The following is an 18,190-nucleotide window of genomic DNA, read 5'->3' as shown; positions in this document are numbered from 1 at the left end:
AGACTGATAATCTATCAACACGGAGAACAGCTGGTAGAATTCATTTGAAGTAGTTACTAGAGGAAAGAAGAAAGTTTGCTAAAATGAAGGCTTAGGAGCCAAAAAACCTGAATTCACCTTTCTTCCATCAGTCAAGATATACTTTTTTCGGCCCCAAACTCAATAAAGTACATGACATGAGATCTAATTTAAAAACATTCCAAATATGAAGTGAATCAGAAAATGATAAAATGTCCTTTCCTAAAATTAAATTTGGAAAATTTACTCGTTAAAATTATTATTAGCTTGCAGTAAGAGAGCAAGCAGATTATAACTGATGTTTGCCTGATGAATAATTATCTTAACAGATTATTTGTGTTTCTAGTAAAGCACTGTTACAGAAATTGAAAGATGACTGTTCTCATCTCAAGATTTTACCATAGATTCAAAAAAATAAATCTATGAAAACGGTCAAAGGAATATTATGTGATAGCTAATGTTAAAGAATATAAAGTTCATGTATTTATTTTTATTCCAATGTACTAATGAAAAAGCACACAGAGCCATCAGCTAATTATCATGGACTAGACAATTGGAGTTTGAACAAAGTTTTCTTAAGAAAGTTCAACATTTGTAGCCTCAATATCTTCAACACAGATAAGCCAGATACTTGTTCTGAACAGTGCTCTTAGGGAAAACAAAACATATATACATATACATATATACATATACATACATATTCCTCCATATCCATATTCACATAGATTTCTCATTCAGTTACTAAAGGCAAGTAAGATATTTTCTCAGATTTAGAATGCCATTTACATAGAAGCCTCCTTTAAATATAAACCAACTCTGACACCCAATATTTTAAAACAGATCTATGTCATTCAAAGTTGTTCTGATTTAAAACATTTTTTAGGCAGGCAGTCTACATTGAGAGTAAGTGACCAAATAGAAAGTTAAGATAATCTATTATTCCTGTTTTTAATTTTAATGTTTTTATCTTTATGTTTCAAGAAAACAAGAAAAATTACAAAAATGTGGTTTTTCTTTAAAAACAAATCCAAACTGTGATATAAATCATGACATGGTGATGGGAAATTATTGGTACCATATGAATTTGTGAAAAGCATTTGACTAATAAATCAGTAGGCTTAGCATATGATATGTAATAATAACTGAGACTTTAATGTTCTATTCTTTGAAAGTCTAGATGCACACAGAATTTCATAGTCAGAAACAATACCTAATCCTATTTATAAAACACGCATGATAAAATGTGTTTTACCAGGCAAATAATTAGACTTCAAAATGATAAATATAATACAATTCTCATATGAGACTGAAAATATTCAATTTAGGCTTTGCGATGGGAGTAAACATAACAAAAACAGAACAAGTAAAAATTATTGGAATTAAACTGCAAAATAAAGTTCTCAGAGTCATCAATAATCCTGAAAATGATTTCTCCTTAAAATGAATTGTTATATTAATAAGTCAGACTAATCAATAAGTAATTAACTATAAGTAGGCCATGCTTTTCCAGGGGTCCAACAAGAACTAGTCAAAGAGAATAACATTAGCTAAAAATGACAATGCAATGACAATGACAATGCAATAAAAATTCATTCCTGAGCTTCATTTCTTAATTCTGACAGTATACTATAATAGAAGACTATTTTTGAGCTTGTTTGAGCCAAAATAAACCTCACATTATCATTTGAAAGAAGCATCCTACATAAAATATACCCTAAGTAAAAGCATAGATCTACTTGAGAAAATACAAGTGACTGACTTTACTTTAGACAGATAGATAGCTAAAAATAGCTAACTTTTTTGACCACTTTAAAGTTTCAGACACTGTTACAAGTGCTGTACATGTGGTTGTACCATATTAAACACAACAGATTGCTAAATCAGATGACATTCTTCCTCATTTTCAGATGAGTGATCTGAGACCCAGAGAGGCTAAGTAATTTACCAGCTCTCAAATGAAGAGCTTCAGCAATAATTATATCTGCACACTCATGTTCAGCAGTAGTAATCACTTAATAGATAAAAGCAGTGCCACTATTACCTAGTTACTAAAGCTACATAATATAAGTAGTATGTCTGGTAAGACCTCACTTCCATTTGGCTTTAAAAGAATTTGAATAATCTATGCTTTTGATTTTGTTCTTTTCAGAATATTAAAATAAGATAATTTTTTGAATAAATATCAGTTGATATTAGGAAAGATGATTCAGAAAGATGCTGAATGGTGTGGCAAAAGTTTATGTCTTAAACAGTTAATTTGTAAAGTGAATGATCCACAAGTGGCTAATTGAGAACGATATAGGGGCTTCCCTGGTGGCGCAGTGGTTGAGAGTCCGCCTGTCGATGCAGGGGACACGGGTTCGTGCTCTGGTCCGGGAGGATCCCACATGCCGCCGAGTGGCTAGGCCCGTGAGTCATGGCCGCTGAGCCTGCGCTCCGCAACGGGAGAGGCCACAACAGTGAGAGGCCCGCGTACCGCAAAAAACAAAAAAAAGAAGAACCGTATAAAGTTCAATAAAATATACTGTTTTTGTAAGAATCACATACATTCATCGTGAAAAATGTAAAGAAGTGAAAATAATCCAGGGTTCCATTACCCAAAGAAAATCACTGATAGCACTTAGACAAACAACCTTCTGGAGAGCTCTCTGTGTATTTAAATACATAGATATACATAAACATTTAAAATAATATGTTTATAATACTGTTCTGTAATCTTTTGCACTCAAGAAAGGTACTGACATATTTCTATATAAATACAACTATGCTATTTTTTGTTTTATTAAATTAAATTTACATTTTATCATTGTGCTATCTACACACATTCATGTTGTCTGCAATATTTCAATTTAAAAAAAATCTTGATTTTTATGCATGCATCTTTGTGAATCTGTGTATTACAGTCTTACGAAAAATTCCTAGAAGCAGTATGAGCAGGTTGAAAATTGAGCATGTTTTATATTTTGATGCATACCTTCAAACTGTACTCCAGAGAGAAAATACCAAATTACAAACAATAGCAGGACAAGGGATGAGGGAGATGATCTTAGAGAACAGAATCATGGACTATAACGGCAGCTAACTAAGGAAACTGTTCCACTGGAACAATATCCTATAAATGTTGATCTTCTATTGGTCTTTTCTTTCTTAAAATTGTTTAAATTATAAATTAAATCATAAATCTTCATGGTAGAAATTCAACTATATATTTTAATCTTATTTTTAAATTAAATTGTCTTAAAGGAAAGTTTACCCTCATATACTAATTTGTAAATTATTATATATCATTTCCCTACCAACTTGTCCATCTCTCTATGTAAATTTATAAATATGTTAATGCATTTTTTCCCAACCATCATACAAGAAATATTTGCTTGGTGTGTACCAACACCTGACAGTGTACTAGTTTCCAGGGATGCTGCTCTCATGGACATTAATGTCTAATAGACAATCCATGAAACATAAATACATTTTCTTATATTTGACTTGTAGAACTATTTTATAAAACAAATTTTCTTCAACAAATACCGTAACAACTAATTTTTTCCCAAAACACACGTAACTTTTTAAAAGTAGGAAGTACCAAATATGATTTGGAAATAAATAAATAAGTAGAAATAAACTTTTAAAAATATACAAATTTTAAATAAAAAGTTCTAATAGAAAAAAAATAGTTATCCCTCAGTATCCATGGGGCATTGGAGGTCCAACTAATTATAAGTGCTTTTACAGGAACAGATGGCAATAAAAGAGAAGGTGGCCAAAATAATTAAGACCTCAATTATTACAGTACAATATTCTTGCCTTTCATTTACTAATATTAACTATTTGTGGATAAAATATGTCTACAGTGAGAAACAGATAGTTTACGACATATAAACACCTCAGGACAGTGCCTGTTAAATAGTAAAATTTAAATGTTAGGTGCTATTATTACACTACTACTTGTACTTCCTTTATATATTTTGGTAAAAAATATATATAACAAAAATTTCCATTTTCACCAATTTGAAATGGACAAGTGGCATTAATTATACTCACAATGCCATATAACCATCATCACTATTTCAAAATTTTTTCATAATCCTCATCAGAAATTCTGCGCCCATTAAGCAATAACCCATTCTTCCTCATCCCAGCCCCTGGCAACCTCTAATCTACTTTTCATCTCTATGAATTTGCCTATTTTAGATACTTCATATACATGGAATCAAACAGTAATTGTCCCTTGTATCTGGCTTATTTCACTCAGTATAATGTTTTCAAGGTTCATCAGTATTGTAGTATGTATCTGAACATCATTCCTTTTTATGGTTGAATAATATTCCACTGTACATACATACCACTTTTATTTATCTATTCACCTGTTGAGGGACACTGGAGTTGTTTCCACTTTTCACCAATTATGAATAATGCTGCTAAACATTCACGTACAAATATCAATAAATAATATTCACAATACAGCAATGTACAAAGGTTCCAATCTTTCCATATTCTTTACAATATTTTACTTTCTGCTTTTTAAATTATTATTACTATAGTCATCTTGGCAATCTCATGTGGTTTTTATTTGCATTTCACTATTGACTAAGCATGTTGAACATCTTTACAAATATTTCTACTTCTGATACTATAACTACTCCTTTTCAACTATTACTAGTATTGTCTGTACAAGAAGGAAAATGATTGGAGCTCTTTTTGCAGTTTTTATAGGGGACAGTAGTAGAAGGTGCGCTGGATTTGAGGTTTGTTCATTGACATATTCTTCCAGAAGTAGCAATGTCTTTCCTCTCTGGGCCAGATATTGTTTTAGTTATTTAATCACAATAAGCTAGAAATTATAAAGTATCAACCTTTGGCCAAAAAGGTTTCAGACTCCCTTTATTATATCTAAAATAAAGTATAAAGTATATCTGGAGATTGCCTGTATTACTTCTGCCGTCTGCCTCAACAGAGAATTGCTTAATTGTCTCAATTAACATTCAGCACCCTGGAAATGGCACACATGGATTTTGATGATATAAGAGATAGTCAGTACATTCTTTCGTACCTTACTAGCTGACCATTCCAAGGTGAGGATGTTCTGAACACCTTTTGTTACATACCTCAGAGCCGAAATTGAACCAATGAAAACATTTATCATACGACTCTTTTCAAATATTTATAATTTCGAAACAGAGATACTTTCTACAGAATTTGCAAGACATAGCCTTACAACATTTTGAGAGGCACTATGAAAATTAATTGAAATCTAAACCAGTAAATCTCATTCAAGAACAGTGAAGAGTTTATTATATTTTGTTTATCTAAAATATTCTATTGATTGCTTCTTAAAATTATATTGAAATTTTAGTAATTTTTAAAGCAAATTGAAGAAATAAATGCAAACCACAGAGTCCCATTAATCTTACAGAGTAGCTGCTTAATATAAGGGTATCAAGGACAGTCCTTTGAAATTTAGCTTAAAACAAAAGGCACTCAGAAATGGGTTATGCTTTTCCCCTCTTTTGGAAGAACTTTTTCCAAGAGAAAAATGTTTGATATATACTCAAATATAAATATAGAGGTTCTGTGGTTTTTACTTGATTCCTGTAAAAAAAAAAAGAAATATAAAAAAATCTCTTCTTTCCTGTAATGTGAGTCATAGGAGATACTGTAAACAGATTTAATCACAATCATACGTACTTTTTGTATATCAAATTTTAGACTAAGCAATCAGAGAAGCTCGTGTTCAGGTATACTGTTATCCATTTATCACAGGTCCACAAACTTCACATTACTTTATATGTATGTGGTGTGTGTGTAGTATATATTCTATAAAGCAAACTCAACAAGTATCTTCTTTCACTTTCTAGAAAGCACAAACACTGAAAAAGATCAAGTGATCTGGTAGGATGGTCTTAAAGCACATCTTCCTATAAGCCTCCATTTAACACGATTTGAAAGACACTTAATAAATTTAATAAACGTCTTAATATAAAGTGAGTCACACACAATTGTTTCATCTCTTCATGGGCCAACACATTAAATATTGTTTGGAAAGAAAACCTAAATAAGATGACCTATGGGATTAAATCTATGCAGTTACCACAAACTCAATAATATTAATAAACTTCTTAAAGTGAATAAAATAAGACTAAAGATAAGCTGTACTAGATTTATTTCACCCAAATAGATATAATTTCTAATAGGCATGAAAAAGATGTAAGCAAATAGGTTATTCCTCCTACTTAAACAGGCCTTTAACCCGAGGGAGTGATATAAAGGGATGAAGCAAAAACTGGGGAAGAAGGCAAGGGTGATGTCTCTCACCTCAGCTTTTCATCATTGTACTGGAAGTCTTAGCTAATGAAGTAGTGTAAAAATAGGAAATAAAAAGGAAGAAGAAATTAAGCTGTCATCGTTCACAGATGACATGATCATCTTTGTAGAAAATCTTGAGGAATTGACAAAAAATTCCTGAAACTAATACACAATTATAATAAGGTTGCAGTATACAAGATTAATATACGAACGTCAATCCCTTTCCTACATAGCAAACAGTATGAAACTAAAATCACAATACACTTTACATTACCATCCCCCAAATGAAAAATTTAGGTATATATCCAACAAAATATGTACAAGATTTACATGAGAAAAACTACAAAATTCTGATGAAAGATATCAAAGAACAATTAAATAAATCAAAATATATTTCATGTTCATGAAAGGCAGACTGAATGTTGTCAAGATGTCAGTTCTTCCCAACTTGATCTATAAACACAATGTAATCTCAATCAAAATCCCAGCAAGGTATTTTGTGGATACTGACACACTGATTCTAAAGATATGGAAAGACAAAAAAACAAAACATAAAAACAAAACAGAATGGCCAACACAATACTGAAGAAGAACAAAGTTGGAGGACTGACACTCTCTGACTTCAAGACGTACTGTAAAGCTACAGCAATCAAAACAGTGTGGTATTGGCAAAAGAATAGACAAAGAACGGAGTTCAGAAATAGACCCCTATAAATACAGTCAACTGATCTTTGACAAAGGAGCAAAGGCAATACAATGTTATAAAGATAGTCTTTTTAACAAGTGTTGCTAGAATGATTGGACATCCACACACAAAAATATGAATCTAGACAGCAACCTTACCCCCTTCACAAAAAGTAACTCAAAATGGATCATAGGCCTAAAATGCAAAACTTGTAAAATTCCTAGAAGATGACCTAGGAGAAAAACCTAGATGAACTTAAAGGCAATGACTTTTCTGATACAACATCACAAGCACATTCCATGAAAGAAATAATGTATAAGTTGACTTTCCACTCAAGAATTCTACTAAAAATACACGTATATACTGACTACAAAGGAACATGAGAGGATTTTTGGGGGGTGATGGAAATGTTTAATTTTAATCTTCTTTTAGGTGGTAGTTGTGAAATTGTACAGGTCCGTCAAAATACAAAGAATGGTACACCTAAGAGGGTAGATTCTATTTATGTGAATTACACTTCAATAAACTTGAAGAAAAATATACACATACACTTTAAATTAATTTTTAACTCATACTATTTTTGTCCCTTAAAATGGACTTACTTTCTCTTCCAGGCAAAAGCCAATCTTTTCCCATTAAAATGTTACCTCTTTTGAATTCTTTCTTGAAAACTCAGAATGAATTGCCTGCTCTCTTATCTATAATCCCAGAGTATTTTGTTTCTATCACTAGTGTATTGTTTATTATATTTTATTATAATTTATTTTATAGCTGTCTCCCATAATAAGGCTCTTAGTTTCTTGAAGGCAGAGAATGTTCTTATACTTTTAAAAAACCTTTTTATTAGACTGCCTAATATATTGAAAACTTTCAATGTAAGTTGACAACACCATTATAGGTACTCGTATTCAAGTGAAGTTCTAACAGTTATTAAAATGCCTGCCTAAAGATAACTTAATGAAAAAAAAAAGTATTGGATTAATATATGACTCTGATAGCAACAAGCAACTGTCTTTTTCTGTACTATGATGAAAGAAAAAAAAGTAGTGGTCACCTAAAAATTGTACACAAATATTATTGGGAAACTAATTAAATAACTCTAAGTGCAACCTGACCAATGCTTTAACAAGGTTACAGTTTGAACCACACCAGTCATCTGGTTTGCAAGATTTCCTGCTGGACATCAACACCAACCACTCGTTAGACCCAAAACCACCTTGGGAAATAGCTGTGGCTAAGATTTACACAGACCAGTAATGGACTAAATTACTGGTTCAGTTGAAAAACAGGTCAGCAGCATATATAACATGACAGAAATTGGAAAGTCAATAAAAAGAATTATATATCAGACTCCCAGCCCCACTCCTCAAAATTTAGCTGAAAGTTTTAAGACTCTGAAGTTGGAAGACTTAAAAAAGGTCTGGTAATTTTCTCACACAAACCTTATAATTATCATGAAATGCAGATTTGGTGAATAACACCTTGGGAAAGATTATCACATCTTTAATATCTTTTTGATGGGAAATGAAGTAATCACATCAAACACCTTTGGCATATTTTCTTAAAAAATTACACATCCATCTAGAGAAAGAATATAGAAAATAAAAAAACAATGACTCTTTCTCTTCCATATGCAAGAAAAACATATTCCCTAGACAATGAGGGGGATTTTTTTAGCAGAATATTTTATTTTCTCCAGTGTTATAAAACACATATTTTAAAATACAACATACTCCATTATTTCCCCCCAAATAAACTATATATATATATATATATATATATATATATATATATGAAGCATATGAGGACACACAGTAAACACTGTGAATGATCATGAATGAGTATATTATATAATGAAAAATGCAATTTTAAGTTCTAACATCAGTTACAGATAGAATGCTTGACAAAAAATAATAGAATATTCAGAAGGGTTCAACCTGGTCCTGATCAGCTTATGGTAGGGACCAACAGTTTTCAAATTCTGTCCAACAGAGTAATAGACATCTCCATCTCCACTTCAACTAGAGTCACTATGCCTTTATTGGTCTTGTTTGTAAGAAAAGTCTTCAATAGAAGATTTAATCTAAGAAAAGATTTGATGGCTAAAACAAACTTGCTAAAGTAGATAATGAAAACGTATATGCACACTTTTGGTTTCAGCTTTGACGTGTAAAGAGCTTGGAAGATCACCCTGATTCTTAAAACAAGAAAAAAAGCTGAAACAAACTAAAGATCAATGACATGCCTTAGGTCTATCAGAGAACTGGGACAGAGCAAATCCCACCCCACCCCCCAAATTTACAACTAGGAAATCCAGTGAGTCACAGCCAAGATCATCTTACCTAGAGCAGAAGCTACTGGAGATATAAACTGGTAGGTGCTTGAATGGTAAATCTGAGGAACTGCTGGAGGCTGAGTAAGGATGTGTGACAGTGAGAACTCTTGAAAGCTGATGGCTTAGGGATTCCACACACTTTTATGGATTCTCCCCCCAGAAATCCCATCAGAATTTCAGTATGAAGAGCCCAGAAATTTCCCCTCATGGTTCTGTTGAGGGGAGTAGAAGAAGTGTGAATTATTATAACCACTGTGAATTATGCCTAGAGCATTCTCCATAACAAAAGCCCATTCTTTAGGTGAAAAGACTTTATCAAAACCTTATAAACCTTCCACCTGGGCAAAAGGTTTTACCAAGATTCCAGCTCCCTCTAGCCTTCCTAGAGGGGGGAAAAAGCCAGCTAACACTTGTGAAGGTCACGGGCCCACTAAAAGATGAAGATTTAATCATAAGATTACAGAATACTTCCCCTCCCCAATGCCTTATATCACCAAACCAATAAGGTTCTAGTATATTATAGTCCATAATAGTTGACAGAGCTGTAAGACACAGACTCTTCTAAAGAGTTCTTAGGGAAGCCAAAGACAAGAGGGGAGACAAAAATAAAAACCTTTAAGGAATCTGAACCCTCTGGTAACTTACAGCAACAGAAAATATTAAACACAGCTACTCACTTCTAAACAAATTAACAAAACCTCCCATTAAGAGTCTATTTACCTCTATTCCGATTACATGCTACAACATGTTCATCTTTTTTTTAAATTGAGGTATAACTGACATATAACACTATATTAATTTCAGGTATTCAGTGTATTGATTTGATACTTGTATATACTGAGAAATGATCACTACAATAAATCTAACATTGGTCACCATACATAGATACAAAATTATCTTTTAACAAAAAAATTATAAGCATACTAAAAGGCTAAAAAGTCTGAGGGAACCAAAAAAAGGCATCAGAACCAGTTTCAGATATGACAGAGATTTCTGAATTATCAGACTGGAAATTTAAAATAAAGATGATTAATATGTTGAGGAAGCTAATGGAAAAAGAAGATAACATGCAAGAACAGATGGATAATGTACAGATGGGAACTCTAAGGAAGAAACAAAGGGAAATACTAGAAGTCAAAACAGAAGAAAAGAATGACTTTGATGGGTTCATCAGTAGAGTCAACCTAACCAAGGAAAGAACCATGAGCATTAAGATAGGTCAATAGGGGCTTCCCTGGTGGCGCAGTGCTTGAGAGTCCGCCTGCCGATGCAGGGGACACGGGTTCATGCCCTGGTCCGGGAAGATCCCACATGCCGCGGAGCGGCTGGGCCCGTGAGCCATGGCCGCTGAGCCTGCGCGTCCGGAGCCTGTGCTCCGCAACGGGAGAGGCCACAACAGTGAGAGGCCCGCGTACCGCAAAAAAAAAAAAAAAAAAGGTCAATAGAAACTTCCTAGACTTAAGTAAAAAGTGGGGGAGGAGGGGAGGAAAACAAAAACACAGAGCAGAACAGTCAAGAATCATGAGACAATTTTAAAAAGCATAACATATGTGTAATTGAAATACCAAAAGGAGAAGAAAGAATGAAGCAGAAGAAATATTTGAAATAATAATGGCCAAAATTTTTCTAAAATTAATGACAAATACCAAACCACAGATCCAGGAAGCATAGAGAAAATCAAGTAAGATGAACACCAAAAAAACCCCACAAAACCCCTACACCTATGTGATCATATTCAAATAGCAGGGTAAAAAAAAGAAAAAGAAAAAATCTTGGAAGAAGCCAGAGCAGGAAAAAAACACTTTACTTACAAGAGGAAAAGGATAAGAATGACAGTAGATTTCTCTTCAGAAACCATGCAAGCTAAAAGAGAGTGAAATATTTAAAATGTTGAAAGAAAAAAAATCATCAAGAAGAAAGAGCAGAGGTTTGCCATACCACATATTAACATATACCACACTGTAATAAAACATAGTAATAAAAATAGTGTTATTTATACAAAAATAAACAGATTAGTGCAGGAGAATAGAAAGCTCAGAGACAGACCCATGTATACATGGGAACTTAATATACGATAAAGAAGCACCACAAAAAAACAATGTATAATTCAGTGGTTCTCAAACTTTTGCATGTATTAGAATCACCTGAAAGATTTGTTAAGAGATTGATCAGTCCAAGAGCAGAGTTTATTTTTTTTAAGTTTTTTCATCTTTATTGAGATATAGTGGACATATAACATTGTGTAAGTTTAAAGTGTGTGATGTAACTTTTTAATTCAATTAAAAGCTATCTTATATTATTAAATTATGTATTCCTGCTTCAGATTTTGATAGGAGGGGAATATTCTTTTCCTGATAACAAAAGTGACTCTTCAATTTATTGTCTCCCAAGAGCAGAGTTTCGGATTCAGTAGTCTGCAGTAGTGCTAGGGAACTTGCGTTTCCAACTGTGCCCAAGTGAAGCTGATACTGAAGCTGCTGGGTCAAGAACTACAGTTTGAGATCCATGGCCTTAGTGTTTTCAGCAGCTCGGTTGAGCTGAAGAGAGCAAACTCAGGTGTCGGAGTTGCTGATTAAGCGAAGGTGAGCCAAAATGAGAGTAATAAAGAAGGCTTTAATCACTTACTGGTCTGGTATAAGGAAGTGGCTAAAACCACTTGACTCCGTGGAACTGAGCACAAGGTGAAGGCCAGGTGAATCAGCACAGAAGTGGGAGTCATCTCACTGCTGCAGGAGCACTGAACAAAAGTCTCTGGATGTTTTATGGACCCTGGGGTGGGAGGGAAAAAAAGGCAGGCAGGACGAGGAGAGGAAAAGTACTGAAGACTGAGTCAGAGTGGGGAAGAGTTCTCTCTCCTCCTCCCACTAAGGAGGCTGGGCAGAAGCACCTGAAGAAGACTTCTGCCCAGGGCCTCAGATAAAGAGCATTAGGAATGAAGGCACCTGAGGCAGAAATGCAGCTATGTGAAGAGCATGGCCAGCAGTGGGGCCTGAATACTTGAATGCAGTACCCTTCAAAGGCTACAATGTACTTTCCCTCTGAGACCTGCCAGTAAAGCCTTTGTAACTGCCTAGAATCAGACCTGAAAAAAATCACATATAGGTTTTTAACCAGGAACCAGACTCCTTAAGTATATGCTACTAGGGAAAGTGGCTCATTTTAGGGAGAAACATGAAAATGGATACTGAATCTTTATCTAACATTATAAACAAAGTAAGACTACAGGGATAAAATACCAAAATATGAAAGTTAAAATTATAAAGTTAATAAGAAAAACATGTACAAATAAGCCTTTGGCTGTAAAGACAATAAAGAAATTCTTAAAGAAATTTAGTACAAACCACAAGGCAAAAATGATTAATTGGATTACATCGAAATAAGGGATTTTTTTTTAGCAATAGATATTAAGAACCAAGTTAGTATTCCATTTACAGATGAAAGAAATTTGTTTTATCTAAAAACCTTTAGGGATTAATATTTCAATTGACAAAGAACCCCTGCAAACTGACAAGAAAAATAGATCAAACTCAATTTAATAAAAAAAAGGTTAATGAATAATTTATTGAAAAGTTAATCCCCAAAGTTAACAAACTTATGATAAGACATTTAAGTTAAGAATGAGGTATCTATCACTTATTAAAAAAAGGAAAAATTTGGGAATTCCCTGGTGGTCCAGTGGTTGAGACTTGATGCTTTCAACTGCCGTGGGCCCAGGTTTGATCCCTGGTCCAGGAACTAAGATCCTGCAAGCCTCATAGTGCAGCCAAAAAAAAAAAAAAAAAAAGTAAAAGTTAGAAGCTGGAGAATGCTAGGTCTTTGGGGAAAAATGGGGATGTAGGAACCTGTGCATCGCTGGCCGGATGATAGCCTTGTCACCACCACTCTGGAGAACAAACTGGCAGCACTTAGTAAAATATCTGCATGGCCTATCGTACAGCAGTTACACTCTTGGATGGAGATGATGATAAGAATAGATAGATGAACAGACCTTTTGCTTTTGTTTTTTTTTTCTTGCACATTATAAGGGCACATAAAAGTTTCTGGGTTGGTGAAGAGTTAAGAGACAACCTAGATGTCCATTATGGGTGAGTAGATAGAAGAAAAAGGTGAATTCATACCACAGATTCTGAAATTTAGAAAAAGAAATTCAATTTATACATAGTAACGGATAGTATTTACATGAACATAAAGCAACAGTTTTAGATTTTTTAAGCAAAATGTTCAGTGGATTTCTCTTAGAAGCATAGGAAACAATGCATTCTGTACATAATAAAATTTTTGTAAAATAAAAATACATGCACACAAAATAATAACACACAGATTACAAGAACACATTCAAATAAGGACACATTAAAATGGTTCCCCCAATCAGAGGGAAGACACTGGGAGCAGGGAACAAGGATAAAAATTTTATATATGTATACATACATACACTTACACACACATACACACACACACACACACACACACACACAGGGAAGGGCCTTGTAAGACACAAGAGGATAATATGCCAAGAACTGAGGAGTATGATTACCTTTCTTCACCTAAGGTTAAAAAATAAAAAGATTACAATTACATCGATAAAGTGAAAAACTGTGTTACTGACAGCTAGCCCAAGAGGAAGAACTGTGAATGGAAACAAAAACCATATTTTTCAAAACACAGTTGAATCACAAAATAAATAAATTGTGCCAGACCTAGCCATGACGTGCATAACAGACTATGCAAGCTCTAATCTTTTAACGACATTTCACTCAGACCCATACATTCCAAGAACACAGAAAAACCAACCTAACAGTAACTCTAGACAGATTCATGTATTCTAAAGATCACAGACTGTCACAGCAACTTTTAAAATACACTTACTTGATCTTAGCCAAAAGACCAAGAAGCGATGAGCAACTTTTAAAATAAATTCTGACAAATCTTTGCAAGACCATTCTATGACCAATTATAACCCCCCCAACTCTATCATAATTCATCCCTACTCCCCCTTTTAGAGACATTCATAGTCCCCTTGGTACGTATTATCCTTTGCTGCAGCAAGCTTTAAACCACACTCTGTTAGACTACAGGTGAGTTCTTGGCAGACTTTGGCTCATGGGTTTTAACAGGAAGGCACGGTGGGGTAAACAGAAGTGGCTGGTCTGGAACAGCTGGAAGCTGCTGGCACTCTAGAGCTTTCCATCTACTCCAGGTCCTTCTACTCTGAGGAGAGCCTACAGAATCACTGTTTTGGGCACAACTGCAAATTCTTCATGTAAGCTCTGTTCCAGGAAGTCTAATCTATTTGTTCCATTCATTTTAATGCAAAAGCAATATAAATATTAAATTAGTTAATAGAGTAAAATGCTTAGAGCATGCACATATATAGCATAATTGTACATGCTTTTCTGGACATGCTACTTGTAAATCTGGTAATTTTATCATCTGAACTTCAGTTCTCACTTCACCTATTTATTTCCTCTTTCATTGCCGCTCATACTATCGAAGTGTTAAAACATGAAAGGAGGGCTTCCCTGGTGGCGCAATGGTTGAGAGTCCGCCTGCCGATGCAGGGGACACGGGTTCGTGCCCTGGTCCGGGAAGATCCCACATGCCGCGAAGCGGCTGGGCCCGTGAGCCATGGCTGCTGAGCCTGCGCGTCCGGAGCCTGTGCTCCGCAACGGGAGAGGCCACAACAGTGAGAGGCCCGCGTACCAAAAAAAAAAAAAAAAAAAAAAAAAGAACAAACATGAAAGGAATAAATGGAAAACTCATAGCTATCTATGAAAAGTTTTTTTGAGATAACCTAATGGGTCACCATTTCTTGAAACAGACCTTGAAAGGAGTTCAAATGAGAATTTAAATGCAGAATATTACTTCCAAGCTTGATTCAGACAATCCTTGTGGCCACCGAAACAATGCTTTGAGTGACCAGGTAACAGAACTATATTCCATCTAACATCAAATTTCTGATTCGTGAGTTTTAATCATAAGGTACCAAAAAGAATGATTAGCTTTCCAATATGAATTATTAAATTGCTTATATGATACAGAATCCATTGAGGATCTTTCTCACGTCTCCATTTTTCATTAAAATCGTTATTTAAAACAGAACACATTTTTAAAACCCTGAGCAAAGAAAATAAATTTAGTAGGTAGAAACTAGTTTTCAGGATAACTTTTCTGCAATAAGCAGCTATATGTTATTATTTCTGCTATCTACTTTCAATACTTTATTTTCTAAAAGCTAATAAAAAGTATTTCATGGGAAATTATTTCTACCCAAAGAACTAATTTTATCCAGAGTGGATATTTTAAAGAAAATATTAACATTTCTGCAGGAAAATATCCAAGACATTGGTTTACAGAAGTAAAATTTTTTTTAAAAAAGTTGTAATTGTAAAGATAGAAAGGTTTTTAAAAAATATTCAAATTAAGGATTGGACTAAACAGCCTACCACTATATAGAATATTCTCATATCATGTCCTTAAATTTAGCAAAAGGTATTTATGAATCTAGACAAATGAGGACATTTTAAATCAACAAAGACAATGTCAACTCTACTTATGTCCCTGTCAATCTGGATCTCCATTCAGCAAACACCGAGTGAATGTAAAATTAAATTCAATTTCTAGAATCACAAAATCTTTAGATCAGAAATGAACTTAAAAGACACAATCTGACTACTCATCCAATGCTTGAAACCCCTCCACAAATTATCCATTAAATGATTGCAGATGTTATAAGTTTACTCCAGAGAAAGGAAATTTGCTACTTGAAGGGAACACTACTCACTCACTATCCCTTTATATTAGGTTGAAATATGTGAAATAGTTATAGGTAAAAATGGTCTAATATAGCCTATTTCATATCAACACAATACCGTTAGGTGAACCTTATACCACTTTGTATTTTCATGTTGAGTTAAAATGTTTCCTTCTAGCTTCAGTACCCTAGTTCTATAAGGTTCCAAAATAAGTCTAATCTTTTTTCATATAACAATCTTCCAAATAGGCAACTTATTTCAAGTATCTTAAATTGTTTTCTATACTATATGTCTGCATGTGCCTTCAACCTTGTATCTGCTGTCCATTAAATATCTTCCAATTTGAATACATACTTTTAAAAGTATGACACTCAGTACTGAAAGGAATTATGTGATATAAGTCTAAAAAGAGTGGTACCTTCCTCTTCTCTTGTTTTTTTTTTTTGGAAAGTTAATTTCAATTACATCAGACTAAAATGACATTAGTTTTTAAAACTTGCCTTTACAACTTACTGTTAAATAAAAGCCCTAAATGTTAAATACATGTTGTATGGCTGAGTTTGGCTCCTAATTTTCTACTAAATGTTGAAGTTTTAAGTATGACATTAATTATTCCTTTTGAATTTCGACTTTGGATATAGCCCCACTACTCCAGCCTTTTAAAATACTCTAAATACAATTTAATGTCATATACAAATGTGTAAAAATGCTTTCAATATTTTTATCCAAATCATTGATCAGAATATTGAGCAGAATAAGGATGAAGACATCACTGTGGCATTCCACTATAGATCATTCTTCTAAGTGGATATAAATATATAAATCCAAATATTTATATATTTGGTGGGACCATTTACCCAATTTTTATCTAATGCCCTTGCCCTCATGTATTTCATACTTTTTGTTTGCAATGATCTTTGAGAACTTAATTTATTAAATTTGAGATAATCTGTCCTGCTCCATTTTCCTGTCTATCCTAGTAAATCTGTCCTCCAAAGGGTAAGTTTAGTAGGACAATATTTTCTTAAGAATCCAACCTTGGTTCCAGAAGTCACCAATCATCTTTAACAATCCATTCTGGAATCACGCTAGGAAACATCTCAATAATCACCAGTTTGTGAAATATTCTTTTTGAAAGTTAAAAATACTTTTGCATTTGTAGTGCAGAGTACTTAGCTCATTCTTTTATCACAGGTAATGTTTCACTGCTTTCATTTGCAAGTTCCTTGATCACAATTCACCTGGACAGGCAATTATGTACATATTATCAGCTGACTGGTACACAATATCAATCTTCTCACTACTCTAGGGCTTCTGTTCCCCTTTACCAATGTTCTCTGTGAAAAAGTGATTTTTATACTGAGGGAGAGTAGTGAAAGAAAAAAACAAAACACAACACAGGACTTAGAGACGAAAAAATTAAACAGGAGTTAAGTTCTAATTTCTCCATTTGATCACTACAAATTTTCCCCCAAGCAATGAGTAGGACTATTCTTTCCATGGCTTTCTTCTTATGTAAACATTACTTACATTATTTTAAATGAGGATGATGATTGGCCTGTTCTCTCAAAGAATATATTCAGAAGAAAGAGGAAGTAAGCTTCTAATTTTCTGTATAGATTTCAATTTAAAATTTCACTTCTTTATTCACTCTCTCAAATTTACGCAGAGAATAAAGAAAAGTGAAGTATGTGGTAAGAGAAAAAAACAATCCTATGGCTAGCCACAATCTGCCAACATTATAACTATATATATAAACTTGGGACAATAATTAGCAGGTAATAAAATGTGTTTTTCCTGGCAGATAAATGGTCTCAAGGCACACTTTTTCTGCATATTTTATGAGAATGAGACTCAAGTGATCCTGATGGTATGCTAAGAATGGATTAGAATAATAATGCCATAACTCTTATAAAAGTAATAAAAATTAGTGTTACTGTCTATAACCATTATAGCAAATGAAGTTAAAAAAATTGGTAATATTTGTCATTAATGGATTCTTGTAAAATCTGAAATTTGATACCTACCCTTTTACTCATACAAAGAGCAGTATGAAAAATTAATTACCAAAAAATGGATGAATTAACATAACTAAAT

The 18,190-nt window shown here is 33.6% G+C and overlaps 1 protein-coding gene and 1 long non-coding RNA gene across 12 annotated transcripts in view; both read right to left on the bottom strand.

The window, feature by feature from the left end:
• The window catches only part of CCDC91 (coiled-coil domain containing 91), a 410,030-nt gene that overhangs the window by 138,688 nt on the left and 253,152 nt on the right, over positions 1-18,190 (bottom strand). The gene's annotated exons all lie outside the window — the stretch shown is intronic.
• On the bottom strand, positions 460-18,182 carry LOC137201748 (uncharacterized). The gene is made up of 2 exons (XR_010932305.1): positions 11,967-18,182; positions 460-9,553 (listed from the first exon to the last, which is right to left on the bottom strand). It is a non-coding gene; the product is annotated as an uncharacterized lncRNA (long non-coding RNA).

Source organism: Pseudorca crassidens, chromosome 11, assembly GCF_039906515.1.
Source record: "Pseudorca crassidens isolate mPseCra1 chromosome 11, mPseCra1.hap1, whole genome shotgun sequence".
Lineage (NCBI taxonomy): Eukaryota > Metazoa > Chordata > Mammalia > Artiodactyla > Delphinidae > Pseudorca > Pseudorca crassidens.
Note: the sequence above shows the minus strand (reverse complement) of the source record. Positions and strands in the feature narration are given on the sequence as shown.